The sequence below is a fragment of the Ursus arctos genome, unplaced genomic scaffold (genome assembly GCF_023065955.2).
Source record: "Ursus arctos isolate Adak ecotype North America unplaced genomic scaffold, UrsArc2.0 scaffold_2, whole genome shotgun sequence".
Taxonomy (NCBI): domain Eukaryota; kingdom Metazoa; phylum Chordata; class Mammalia; order Carnivora; family Ursidae; genus Ursus; species Ursus arctos.
The window spans coordinates 37,409,040-37,422,790 of NW_026622874.1; the positions used below are offsets into that span (position 1 = coordinate 37,409,040).

The 13,751-nt window shown below is 36.2% G+C and overlaps 1 protein-coding gene across 7 annotated transcripts in view; it reads left to right on the forward strand.

The window, feature by feature from the left end:
- Window positions 1–13,751, forward strand: part of CAMSAP2 (calmodulin regulated spectrin associated protein family member 2) — a 111,612-nt gene that overhangs the window by 21,348 nt on the left and 76,513 nt on the right. The gene's annotated exons all lie outside the window — the stretch shown is intronic.

A 13,751-nucleotide genomic window follows, 5' to 3' on the forward strand; every position in this document is an offset into this window, starting at 1 on the left:
TTTTTAAGTGTTCATTTACATGCTTGACTGACCTCTTGGTAAATTTCGGCATATCATATATTTTAGTTTATTTAATAACTATAAATTATTCTGTGAATGAAGGGCTCTGAGCTGGCCTGTGACAAGCATGCAGGAGCTTTGTCATGCTAGTCTCTGGAGACAGATCCAAAGTTTAGGTTCATTGTATGCTGCTTCAGTCTGGTGTACTACTTTAGCTTAAGGTCACAAAATGCTGAGCATCATCAAGAATGGTATTAGAAGGAAAAACAGATTTGTACATTTGATTAAATCATGCTCTTACATCAGACTAGTTGGAGAAGGGGAGAGATATATGTAGAAGAATATATTTAGAAATATATGAAATTATGAAGTTGAAGAAGGATGAACAAAAATTAGTTTACCAAATCTAGTACTAAATGATGTGATGACCTACTTTCTGCCTGTTTTCCTTCTTTAAAAAAAAAAAAAAACACAACTATTTTGTTATGAGAAATAGAGAATAATATCTCAAGAAAAATTTAATGCATTTATAGATTTATAATAGAATTATTAAGGATAACTAAGAATGTTTATTATCAGATATGAGATTTTCAGCTTTCATTGATGGCTTTAAATTCACCTTATGATTACCCTCTGATTTTTGTATGTCTGTGTTGGAAACATATCATATATTGCGAACACTTTGCCAGCACCAGGGGTGAGCAGAATTCTACTTAGGTGTCCTAGCAGTATCTCACGTTCAACCTCTCTCCAATCACTGCACTTGATTGGATGCTCCTGCTATGATTATTTCCACTTCCATTACTTCAAGGCCAAGTAGATCCTTATAAAGCACATCAATGACTTTGTGAATCTATGTTTGCTTAGTAGCTGCTCTTTCAGATACAGTTAGATCTGTTGGGTAACCTATTACCTATTTTAGGTCCTCTTTAATAAGAAAAAAACAACATTTTCTGGATTATTTTCCTAGTGCAGTTTAGTGCATGTAAAGATAAAACATGAAGATACTTGTAGAATTAATTTAAAAATGAGGGGTTTGGAAGACTGCTAGTTACATTACTATAGAGTTTCTTTCACACTGTATTTGATCCTGGTGATAGCGGTGAACACATTTAAATTCGATTGTAGGAAATGGTATTTGAAGACTGTGATTTAGGTGATACAGAATTGCTCTTTGTCTGGTTCTGACTTCTTTGGGTTTTTAGAACACTTCATGTTTGACTACATCATCTTGACCCTTTGCAGTGTCACATTTATTGACCTGTGTTTTAAGTGTATACTTTCAGCTTTTGTCACAATTTGATTTAAAGCTTCTCAATTGCTGTGAAATTTTGATTGGTGACATTGTAATATTATATTACAATTTTTCTAAACCTATGTGAGAAAATTTATCAGAGTCCTTAAAAACTTTGTTCCTTAAACTGTTTTGTTTGGTTTTAGAGTTAATAAGAGTAGTAAGCTTCACTTTTCTTTTTCGTCTTTTTGGGAAGTAAAATGAAAAATAGTGTGTTTAGTTGCACTGAATATATTGATTTCCAGTCCTACCCCCTGCTTTTATCTCTAAATTGTCTTAGTACTTTTGGGGTCTTTATTCCTTTTGGGAAAGTCACATGGTGATAACAAAAGTATCAACATAAGTATAAGCCAGGTTTGACTAAGCAGATTTTATTAATTTTGGGGTGGGTGGGGATTGGGAGGAATGCCTGTTTTTTGTTTGTTTTTTTAAATTGAGAACACATGTTGGAGAACATATGCTTTTTTATCATAGTGCTTTTACAGGCATGTTTTGAGAGTATAGCCTTTAAAATATTTTCTTCTGTATTTATATCAATGGGAAAATATTTTAGACACTGTGCTTTAAAGACAATTAGTAATTATAATGTATTAAGGTTCATTAAGTACATTATCTGTAGGATTGTGAGAAGGGATTGTAGTTATGGTCTGCCTATTTAATATTACAAATATGTGAGTAAAAGATAAATGCAGGTAATACACAGTTATGGTGCTGAAATGCATACTGTTCCGAGAACTAAGCTTAATGTGTGCTTCAGTCAGCATTAAGTGTATGACTGAGTAGTTACCAGAGGAAGTGTTGTATACGTTAAAATCACAGGGGAACATCTTTCAACTGAAAGTATGCTGTAGCCCAGATCACGTTATCTATCAAATTATTTGTGAAAATAGTACTGGTATCTAGGATGATGTGAAAATTAAGGGACTTGTAGCAAATGGAGTCAGATACTGAAAAAAATAGCTTAAGTGTACAGAGAAGATTTCGAACTTTGTTCCATAGCGAAATGAATTTGCATGCGTATTACATTCAGTATCACCAGGATAGGCTGGGAGATTTGATCAGTGTCATAAAATCTTAAATTCATAGAATTTTATAGCCAGAAAGAACTTTAGAAATCAGAAACCAGTATGTATAAAACTTTCCAGTGTTGAGGAACTTGGGGGAACATGAGTACCTGGGAACTTTGAATAGATTCTCCAGTCCTCTTGTCAGAACTATGACATTAGTACCTTTAGAAGAGGAGTTTGGATATGTATTTTTCAACAGGTGTTCTGGGTGATTTTTATGATCAAGAATGTATGGGAAATTTGATCTGATCCAGAGTCATTTTATGTATGTGATAATTATTTAGAAAGGTTAAGTGATTTGCCAAAGGTAGAAGTGTTACACACTAGCAAAACTAAAATTAGAATCTGAATGCGCTAGAATTGTTGCTTTCTAATTTACAGTGCTATTATCTGAAGCAAATTTATGCACTTAAATATGCAAAGTCATGTTTACTTAGCTGTCTAAACTGTAGTCTAGTTACGAATTAAACTCTTGGTTGTGAATCAGCTTTCCATCCATGTTTGCATATATGGGAAATAAGAGTTGATATTTGTAAAAGTCAGTTATTTAAGTAAAGTGTGTGTCTGTAGTATGTGTGGTTTGAAATAGATTGATTTTCATATGATTGCAAAATAACATTTTTAAATCAAATCTTGTTTTGGGACGATCATTATTATATAAACAAAAAATTTATTTTGATGTGCTTTCTTTTAATGACTACCAAAAAAAGATTGAATATCCTGTTTGTTTAATGGAAATTAAAGTGGGCTGTTAGGTCATTTGATAACTAAGGCATAAAATGTTCTCTCATGAAGTGTCAGTATTGCTTATGGATGTTCTCGGATATTCAGAAAATATAAGCGAAAAAGTTGTACATTTGTGCTACTGGCCAGTAAACTGCTTTGTTATAATGGAGGGCCAGTAAAGCTGTGGTTAAAACATAGATGATGGAAATGTTTTTTTACTCTCAAGAAGGATGTTCCTACATGTAAAGAAGTGTTACTTCATTTTATCACATTTGATCTCAGGGTTGTAAGTTTGAGAGCCCCATGTTGGGTGTAGAGATTACTTAAAAATAAAATCTTTAAAAAAAAAAAAATCCCATGTTCCTTAACCACCACATTGTATTTTTTTTTTTTTTTTTTTTTGTCTTTGAGTAATAGGAAGGTAATTGGAATAGGATAACAGGAATAGGTAATAGGAAAATGGGAAGTGGAGAGGTAGAAGGAAGAGAAATGGCATGCTACCAGGAAATCTGCCTGGTGGTTTGAAATCTTGGTAATTTGTCCGCACTTCTTTTCGGAGCAATTTACCCATAGTTCCTGTCTTGAAGGTTCTGTTAATTTCGTGTGCTACGAGTAACGGTAGCCTTTGACTTGTTTGTTAATAGATGATGAGCGGAGTTATGACAGAGTCTGTCTGGGTGGATATGAGTTTCTTGATTTTAAGAATGTACAAGGTAATTCCCTTGTTTCCCTTATTTTTGCTGGATATATGAAAGGTGTTGACAACAGAGAAGCTGATCTCAAGAACATTGTGCTGTTCCTTTTTTCTTTGTCTTCCTTGCTGACCTTCTCCAATATATTGGTCTTGTTTGGCCGCTATTCTTAGGGATTTCCACGGTGCCATCATCTTACTTAAAAAATTTCCCCCCTATTTAAGAAGATTAAAAATTGCATGTTAGAGGAAGAGAATTATATAAATGTAAGCATTGCAGTAGTAGTTGAGATATTAATTTCTGGTCACCCTTGTATAATAATGCCTTGCAGAGTTACAAGCAGCACTTGTCTGTAGAGGGTTTTTACCCATGGTGCTGGATCTCAATTTTCTCTATCCTATTAATCATGTACCTAATTTGGATTCCATTATTTCTAGGTAACATATACACCTTAGTTATCAATTCATGTTATCTTTTGATATTTTACAACCATGTTTATTATATTTGTAATAATTTATTTAGAACTCCAGGCTTACTTTCTCATAGGAATATAACTTGATGACTGGTGTTTATTTTGCCAGATGATCTCACAGAAACCTTTTTATATTTATAATAAAACTGAACTCAGGCCTTTTTTTTTTTTTTTTTTTTTTTTTTTTTACTTATTTAGTTTATAGAACTTCTGTGTACTGTGTATTTTCTGCTGTGATTAAAGAGTTTCTACCCTTCAGGGTCTTGCTTTCTACTGGGGATTATAGAAAAATAACCAAATTATAATGCATGTCTTTTAGGTGTACAGAGGCACCAAACTTAGTCCTACTCTTATGCTGAGTTTTGAAGGAATATACCAGGGAGGCAAAGACGGACATGTTATAAGGTAGTGTATATGAAAGTATAACAGGATGTTAAAAGGGAGTGTGAGAGCATTGTGATGTGCGTAGGGAAAAACAAGGAGTTTGGTTGTAGCTTTAGAATTAAGTATGTGTTAGGGAGCAATGAGAAATGAGACCAGAGAGTTAGATGGGAACAGGGCATGAATGACCTTTTATGTCATGCCAAGTGTGTACTTTATCCTGAAATGATAGAGAGCCACCTGTATAGGGTTTTAAACTAGAGGGGATACCATCAGGTTTGTGTTACAGAAAGTCAGTTGGGTGGTATTGTGAAAGAGATAGCACTTAGGAGGCTGTTAAAATAGCCAGGGACCTGAAGCAGAGGCCGTTGACATGCAGAAGAGAGTTCGTTTGGGAGAAGCATTTTTGAGATAGAGTTGAGGTGATTTTTGACTCATCAGAGCTGGGAAATGAAGCTAGAATAGGACTGGCAAAAAGATTTTATCCCTTATGCCAACTCTGATTAATAGGTGGTTAACTACTAGAAGCTGGGGAAAAAAATAGCTTCTTGGTTTCACTCTGTTCTTCTGGGAGACTCGGGGTCTAGATGTTAGCTTCCCCATTCTCTGTTGCTCCTGGTGCTTGTGAACCCTGATATTTTTATTTAATAATGATAAAAAACTAAAACCCCAAATAAGTAAAGGGTCAGCTTTATAGTTTAAAAATCTTGAACTGTGGGGCGCCTGGGTGGCACAGCGGTTAAGCGTCTGCCTTCGGCTCAGGGCGTGATCCCGGCGTTATGGGATCGAGCCCCACATCAGGCTCCTCTGCTATGAGCCTGCTTCTTCCTCTCTCACTCCCCCTACTTGTGTTCCCTCTCTCGCTGGCTGTCTCTATCTCTGTCAAATAAATAAATAAAATCTTTTAAAAAAAATAAAAATAAAAATCTTGAACTGATATTCTTAAATCTCTTTTTTTTAAATGTTTTTTTATTATATTATGTTAGTCACCATACAGTACATCCCTGGTTTCAGATGTAAAGCTCGATGCTTCGTTAGTTGCGTATAACACCCAGTGCACCATGCAATACGTGCCCTCCTCACTACCCATCACCAGTCCATCCCATTCCCCCACCCCCCTCCCCTCTGAAGCCCTCAGTTTGTTTCTCAGAGTCCATAGTCTCTCATGCTTCATAAATCTCTTATTTTTGATGAGAAAGATAAAGTTGACTCTGTCTTATCCTAAGTTTCTCTTTTCTTCTTAGTTCCTTTTGGAAAAAAAGAGTTGTATATAAGTGAAAGTGGGTCTCTGTGTAGAGAAATGAAATACTCATTTTGTTAGAATGTCCTGTTTTTTAGTTTGTTATTCTTATATTTATCACAAAGATGGATGGGAATTCCTTGATATAATAAACTTAGTTCTACTTTGTACACTAGGTGAGGCATTGATGATGAAGTAGATGATCTTTGCCCTGAAGATGCTCTTGGAGGACGTTAGGGGTTATATGGGATCAAAGAGTTGCAGTGTGGAGACTTGTCTAGACTTGTGGGGATGAAATGAGGTATGAGCAGAATTAAGCATACTTGACAAATGTTAGTTTTTAATGCAATATAGGAGAGAGGTCGTAGTGTTCCTGTTGTATATAGGTGAGGAAACTGACATCCCCAAAAGGTGCATCAATTTGCCCAAGGCCAAACAGGTGATGAAACATGATGCTAGGATTTAAACTTGTATCTGCTGCCTCCAAAGCCATGCTTAGCCCATTTACACCAGATGGTTTTTCAAAAAATCTAGCTAAGCAAACAAATAGGAAAAAAAGTGAGATTGTATGTGGAATCTAAAAACAAACAAAAAAACCCAACAACAACAAAAAAACCAAGCATATAAAGATACAGAGGACAGATTGGTGGTTGCCGGAGGCAGCAGGTAGGTGTGGGCCAAAGGGTTGAAGAGGATCAGAAGGCACAAACTTAGAGTTATAAGTAAGTCATGGGGATGTAATGTAAAACATGGTGACTACAGTTAATAATACTACAATGCATATTTGAAACTTGCTGAGATAGTAAATCTTAAAAGTTCTCCTCACAAGAAAAAAATTCTGTAACTGTGTATTGTAACAGGTGTTAACTAAACTTACTGTGACCATTTCACAATATATTGTCATTATGTTATGCACCTGAAACTAATATGTCAATTATACCTCAGTTAAGAAAATAATATTTCTATGGTGCTTAATCGTTTATGATGCATTTACACTTTTTTTTTTTTTAACACCCAGAAAAGATAAATAGGGTAGTTGTTATCATCTCCTTTTGACAAGTGAGGAAACCTTATGGATAGATTTATTTAATAAGATACTTATTTAGTTTCTTCTGACGGGTATAGAAAGAGGCAGTGAATAGATCATGATTAAATAGCTAGTTAGTGACAGAGCAGAGGTGGTTCCCAGATCTTCCTGACTCCTAACCCAGTGCTTATTCTACAGATACATTGCGCTGCCATCCTTTTTCCTGTCCTTGTGGGTTATGATCTGCATTGATTCTTGGGGAGACCCACAGAGAATGTCAGCATGAAGTAGGATGTCACATGGAGAGTGTGCAGCAATGAAGGGGAATCCCAAGAATAAGAATAGTAGGGAGAAGAGGGAATTGTTTTGGTCACCGACTGAGGGTCCTGTCTTAGACTGTTCAGGTAACAAAATACCGCAGATTGAGTAATTTATAAATAAATTTATTTTTCAGTTTTGGAAGCTAGAAAGTCCAAGATCAAGGATCAGCATGGTTGGGTTCTGGTGAAGGCCTCCTTCTGGGTTGTAGACTACCAGTTTCTCATTGTGTCCTCACATGGTGGAAAGGGCAGGGATTTCTCTGGAGCCTCTTTTATAAGGGCATTAATCCCATTCATGAGGGTATAGCCCTCACGACCTAATCATCTGCCAGAGGCCCTGTCTCCTGATACCATCACCTTGGGCATTAGAATTCTAACATACGAATTCTGGGGGAGCACAAACATCCAGACCATCGCAGGTGCTCTTTTCTCGGGTAAGGGATGCAGCTCATTTAGTGACCACTAACATATAAAGTTACAGATTTAAAGAAATAGAGTGATTCACTTTGCAAAATAGTGTTTTAATTTAAAAAATATTTTCGGTTTCATTTTCACAATTTCCCTGGTTTAAAATAAATCCTGGTTTAAAAAAATAGGACTTATAATAACTAAGTTTTTAAGAATACATGTGAAATGAAAAATGTTTATTATAATGTTCAGTGTATGTTTGTTTTTGTTCTTACATAAAATCTAGGTTCTCCTGTATCTGTTGAAAACATATTTTATATTTCTTTTTTCTAGCTTTATTGCCAAAAATTGCATATATTTATGGTGTACAGTGTAATGTTTTAGTGTACATATTCATTGTATATATTTATCATATTGAACCAAGTATTGTGTCTTGTACAGTAAGGGCTCAGTAAATGAAGTGTTAATTTCTGGCCAGAAAAATGAGCTATTTTAGACAAATTGAGGTGGTGGACAGTTTCTTATTTCCCCAGAGACCATTTGTATGCATCTTACCGTGCTGCTGGCCATTGCTGATTTATCCAAAGGTTGAGATACCTGATGCATGGTGGGCTAATTGGACTGTTTACTGAGAATCTGAAAACCCAACGGAGAGTGAATCACAGCACAGTGATAGTAGGTGATTGGAGCCACCCTGTCTTACCAAGGTGGTACCCTAGGTGGAAGTCTGTGAACTCCGAGGCTGAGGGAGCTGGCGCTGCTCAGTTTCTGTCCTTCCTAAGCTTAGTGGTTCAGCTCTTCCATAGATGCTGTAAACCACTCTAGTGCCCTCCCAATAAGCCCCAATTTTTGTTTAAGTTAGCATAGCTAATTCAGCATTTATATTCTGTTGCTTGCTATTAAAAGAACTGTAGCTAAACATTAAATAAAGAAAAAGCCGTCCATTAATTCCCCCCCCCCCTCGCCGAGGACACATTTTAGCTGTAAAGTTTAACAGCTGAAAGACCCTGGCAATCATTTGGTCTGGAGTTCTGAAATTCTTTTGACTGTGACTCATGGAAGTACATACTGCAAATGTATTTACCACACCTGGTTTACTTAGTACACATATATTATAGAAATGAAAGTATTTATCATTTTAACTTGATTTTTGTTCTATTCTAGTTGGAAAAAATATTAGTTATGACTGAATTGACTTCATATATGACCCATGAGTGGGTTATAAGCCCACATTAAAAACCAATTTAGTTAAATTGCTTTATTTTCTAGAGAAGAGCAGTAAATGATGGTGTTGGTATTGAAAACTAAGTACACACCCATGTTTTTCTTAAAAATGTATTTTAATATGCAATTACCAGTAGCTTCTATCTGTTTTAATGAAAAGAACTGTGGGAATAGAGTTTGTATGTGGACTTGCCTCCTTAAGATTTATTTTATCTAAAATTTCTGTGGTATACTGCTGTCAGATGAATTTTCCTGAAATGACACTTTGATAGCTGTCTTATTTCCCAATTCAAAAAATTTTAATCATTTTATTTGACTTGAATACACTACAGTTTCATGTGCAATTCCTTTTTTTTTTGGTTTGGCTTTTCAGAGTTCACCTCTAATGATGATGGAAAAAGTTGCTTCAAACTTTGTCTATAAAATAGATAACTTTTTCAAATGTTTTTTTGTTTTTTTTATGAGGTATAATTGACATATTACATAATGGTTTGTGTTTGTGTGTATTGTGAAATAACCACAGTAAGTCTAGTTAACACGCGTCACCATACGTATTTACATACTTTTCTTTTTCTTGTGATGAGGGCTTTTAAGATTTACTCTTAGAACTTTTAAATTTACAGTGCAGTACTATTAACTCTAGTCACCATGCTGCGTATTACATCCCCATGACTTATTTAAGTCATGTAAGTTTATACCTTTTGAACCCCTTCACCCATTTCACCTACTCCCCACCCTCCACCTCTGGCAACTACCTACTTGTTATCTGTATCTGTGAGCTTGTTTTTTTGTTATTGTTTAGGTGTCACATATGAGTGAGATTGTATGATATTCGTCCTTCTCTGACTGATTTCACTTAGCATATGCCCTCAGAGTTCATCCACGTTGTCAGAGTTGGCAAGATTTCATTCTTTTTTTATGGTTGAATAATATTCTGAGTGTGTGTCTGTGTGTGTTTTCACATTTCACACTTTCTTTATCCATTGATGGACACTTAGGTTGTCTCCATATTTTGGTTATTGTAATATTTACAATATTGATGCTGTAATGAACATGGGAGGGCATATATCTTTTCCAGTTAATGTTTTGATAACTCACTTTGGAATAATGAAAGTTTTATATTCTTTTTGTTTGTAATCTTCATAACTCATTCAACGTAGCAAAAGCTAAGATACTTAAGAAGTTGTCTGATATTACAGACCTGCCAGCAGTAATTTTTGTTGTTTACTGAAGATGAATTAAACATCTATTAACTAGGGCTTTTCATCTTTTTTAAAACAACAAAAAAAGATAACCATTCATTGTAGATTACTAAACTTCTTCAGTAGGTGGTACAGTAGAAGGTGGTTTATATTTATATAGGATACATAATTATTGCTATATAATTATATATACACACATATATAATTAGAGCACAAAGATTGAGATGTTTTGGTAGGTTTGATACAGAAATGTAAATTTTTCTAATTTGCACAGTTACAGTCCATTGCTGTGGAGCAGTGGGTGGTCACAGCAGTTGTCTGTAGCCATCTATACCCCCAGTCTGTGTTGAACAGATTGATCTCCCACCTCAACCCTATGATACCAACCCATTTTTGCAGCTTGGTAGATGATAGCAGTTTAATAAATTGTTTTTAACTCACGTCAGTGATATGATTTAAAGAAAGAAAATAGATGGTCATTAAAACAAAAGACTTTAGAAAGTGTTCCATTTGGACACTTGCTTGTGTTCATACACCTGGATAAATGAGCTTCTATAACAAAAAAAAAATCTTTGTTAGTCGGATTCCTTGTGAACCTGTAGTGTTCTGTGGTTGGAAAGGGGGTTACAGTGAGCTGTTACAGAGTGAGATATGTTACAGAGCTGTCCCAGGGGTCCATCTTTCTTTTCAGGAAGTTCTTTTAATAAACTTGCTGGGATGTAAGAATGCCGATTATTGTTTTCCTGAATTTATACATTTTACTTTGTTGGTAAGCAAACAAGTAAACAAATTTTAAAAAGGTAACTTTAGAGAATGGTAAGGACTATGAAGAAAGTAAAAGCAGGATAATGGGATCGAGTGATCCGAGGCGATCGTGTGCTATTCTCTTTAGTTAGAATGGTTAGGGGCATCCTTACACGGAGTGTATTTGAGCAGAGATGTACATGAGGAGGAGCCAGTCAGGCAAAAATAAAGGGGTAAGAGCATAGCTGACAGAACAAACTCAAGGCCCTGAATTGGTGGGTCATCCACAAAATAAATAAACTTCATGTCTGGATGATAAGATTCCTAACAAGAATTTCCTGGAGGGAACATTTTCAGGAATTAAAGTTTCAGGGTTACATTTATTTACCAAAAATTATATAATTTGTACAATATGAAATGCTGATTTCTTTCAGTAAATATTTGTTGAAAATTTTTTTGGGCCTGGGGAATGGGATGCAGTAATGAGAAGATAGACCAAGCCTTTGCTTTCATAGAAGTAATATTTTAGTAGTAAAGACAAACAGTAAAAAGCTAAACAGATCATGACAATTTCAGACAGTGGCAAATGCTGTGAAGAAGATAAATCAGAAAGAAGGGGCTAGAGGGAGTGGAACGTGCTATTTTCATAGGATGTGGTTAGGGAAGTCCTGTCTAGAGAGCTGACATTTGAACTGAGACCCAAACACTAGAAGGACAAGCATGTGAAATCTGGGAAAAGAACATTCCAGGCAAAAGGAACAGTAAGGTTAGCGGCCTTGATGTAGGAGTGAGTTTGGTACGTTTCAGGAACTGAAGGCCACTGAGGTTAGCCATGAACAAGATTGATAGGGAGAGTAGATAGAGATAAAGATTGTAGCCAAAGCAGATAGAGCCCTGTAGACCATGATAAGAAGTTTGAATTTTATTCTGTGCATGGAAATCACTGGAGGATTTTAAGTAGGGCAAGGAGTTTGATTTGGTTTACTTTTTAAAAAGTAAGTGCTTTCAGGTTGCTTTGTAGATAGCGGATGTAGAAGGTGAGGTGGGGGGAAGTGGGGTGGGGTGAGGCAGCTGAAGAATCAGGAATTATATTTTAGACCTGTTGGGTTATCAATGTCTTCTGGCTGTCAAGTAGTTGAATATATGAGTGTGAAGTTCAGAAGTCCTGTGTAGAGACTTAAATTTGAGCGTCATCAGCGTTTGAAGTCCATGGGCCTGAATGAAAGCACTTAGGAAAAGAAGGTGGGTAGATAATCATTAAAAGCCATTATAGTAATTATAGTGTAGCAGAGAAGCTTCCCTTCTTAGGGTGTCAGTGTTTTAGTATAGTAACGTCATAGTAAGACAAAATAATTTGAGAAAAGACTGGACAACATATGTGTGATAACTTCAGTAAGTACAAAGTGCTATATATTAATATAAGATCAGTATTTCTTGCGTGGTGAAACAGTAAATTATTAGGTAAGGACATTCAAAAGCTTCTTCCTAATATCAAAAAGTTCTACCAAACTTTTTTGAAAAAATTAGTTGTTTTGGGTGTTAAAAATACAAGAAGTTGGGTGCTCTTATCACAGTGTTTGGTCAGGGAGCTCAGAAATGATTGTCTTGTTCTTTGACTAAGACCTCAGGTTGGTTTATGAGAAATACTTGAAAGAAAAGGCAGAAAAAAGCAAAGCAAGGCAAATCATTTTAGCGTCAGCTCAGGTTTGGTTCTTAGCCCCCAGTGCAGAATTTTGGTAAGCTACGCTGAACCAAGTAAAAGGGCTCTTTTTGTCCTCCATTACATTGGCCTAGAACCAAGTAGTAAGAAGATGTCCTTTATGTTCCTGTAACAGCCAGATGTGGGACTTAACTATTCCAGTAGGGTCAATGGCTATCCTGCCTGTTTCAGAGGAAAAAAAAAAACTTGAGAGTAGAAGGGAGAAGCCTGGGTGAGCATGCAGGGAGGGCAGGAGAAAATAGAGAACTGGTCAGTGGTGGGAAGAGTGAGAGAAGTTGGGTTAGAAGCAGAAGGAGGGACAGGCAGTGAAAACTAAAGGTGGGGAAAGGAGGAGCTGGAGTGAGGAGAAGACCAGGTCCAGGTAGGTGCTGCTCTATAGCCCTGTTACTTGGAAAACCTTTAAAGGAGAGAGAAAGAACTTGCATTTCTCATAGATCCTCTTAGTATCTTACTGGTCATAGGAAAGAGAGAACAAGAGAAGGGTGACTGGCCTTTTCTCTTGAGGGAGCAGGTCCTGGGCTCATGAACACTGCAGCCACATGGACAGATGACAGACAAGAGGCCACGCATGACTTGGTGCTGACCTTAATATTTAAATACACCATCCCTGCAAAACGTGGGGGCCCAGTCAGTGTTTTGGAGTCTGTTTCTTACCACTATTTCTTTCTCGGGTATGTAGTAAGGGGAAGGATGGGGTTGCTCAGAAGAGAGTATTTCCTTTTCCTTAAGCCAAAACTTTGTGATTAAAAGGATTCAGATTTTCAATTTTGTCTATATGATGAAGCCTCTTCAAAAACACACTTAAAGTTAGTTGGAAGACACATGGTGAGACATCTTATATAATATAATATCTCCACTTTTTAAAAAAATTTTATTTTTATATTTTGAGAGAGAGACAGAAAAGGAGAGAGCATGAGGAGGGAGAGAAGCAGACTCCCCTCTGAACAGGGAGCCCAACGTGGGGCTTGATCCCAGGACTTCGAGATCATGACCTGAGCTGAAGGCAAACGCTTAACTGACTGAGCCACCCAGGTGCCCCAGTCTCCACTTTTTCTTTTAGTGTTTTATTTTTATTGAGATATAACTGATACACACACACACACACACACACACACACATTTTAGGTGTACATCATAATGATTTGATGTATGTATATATTGTGAAGTGATTACCATGTTCAGTTTTATCTCCATTATTGAGACTTTTGTTTCTCTGATAAGTGAAGAAAGATGGT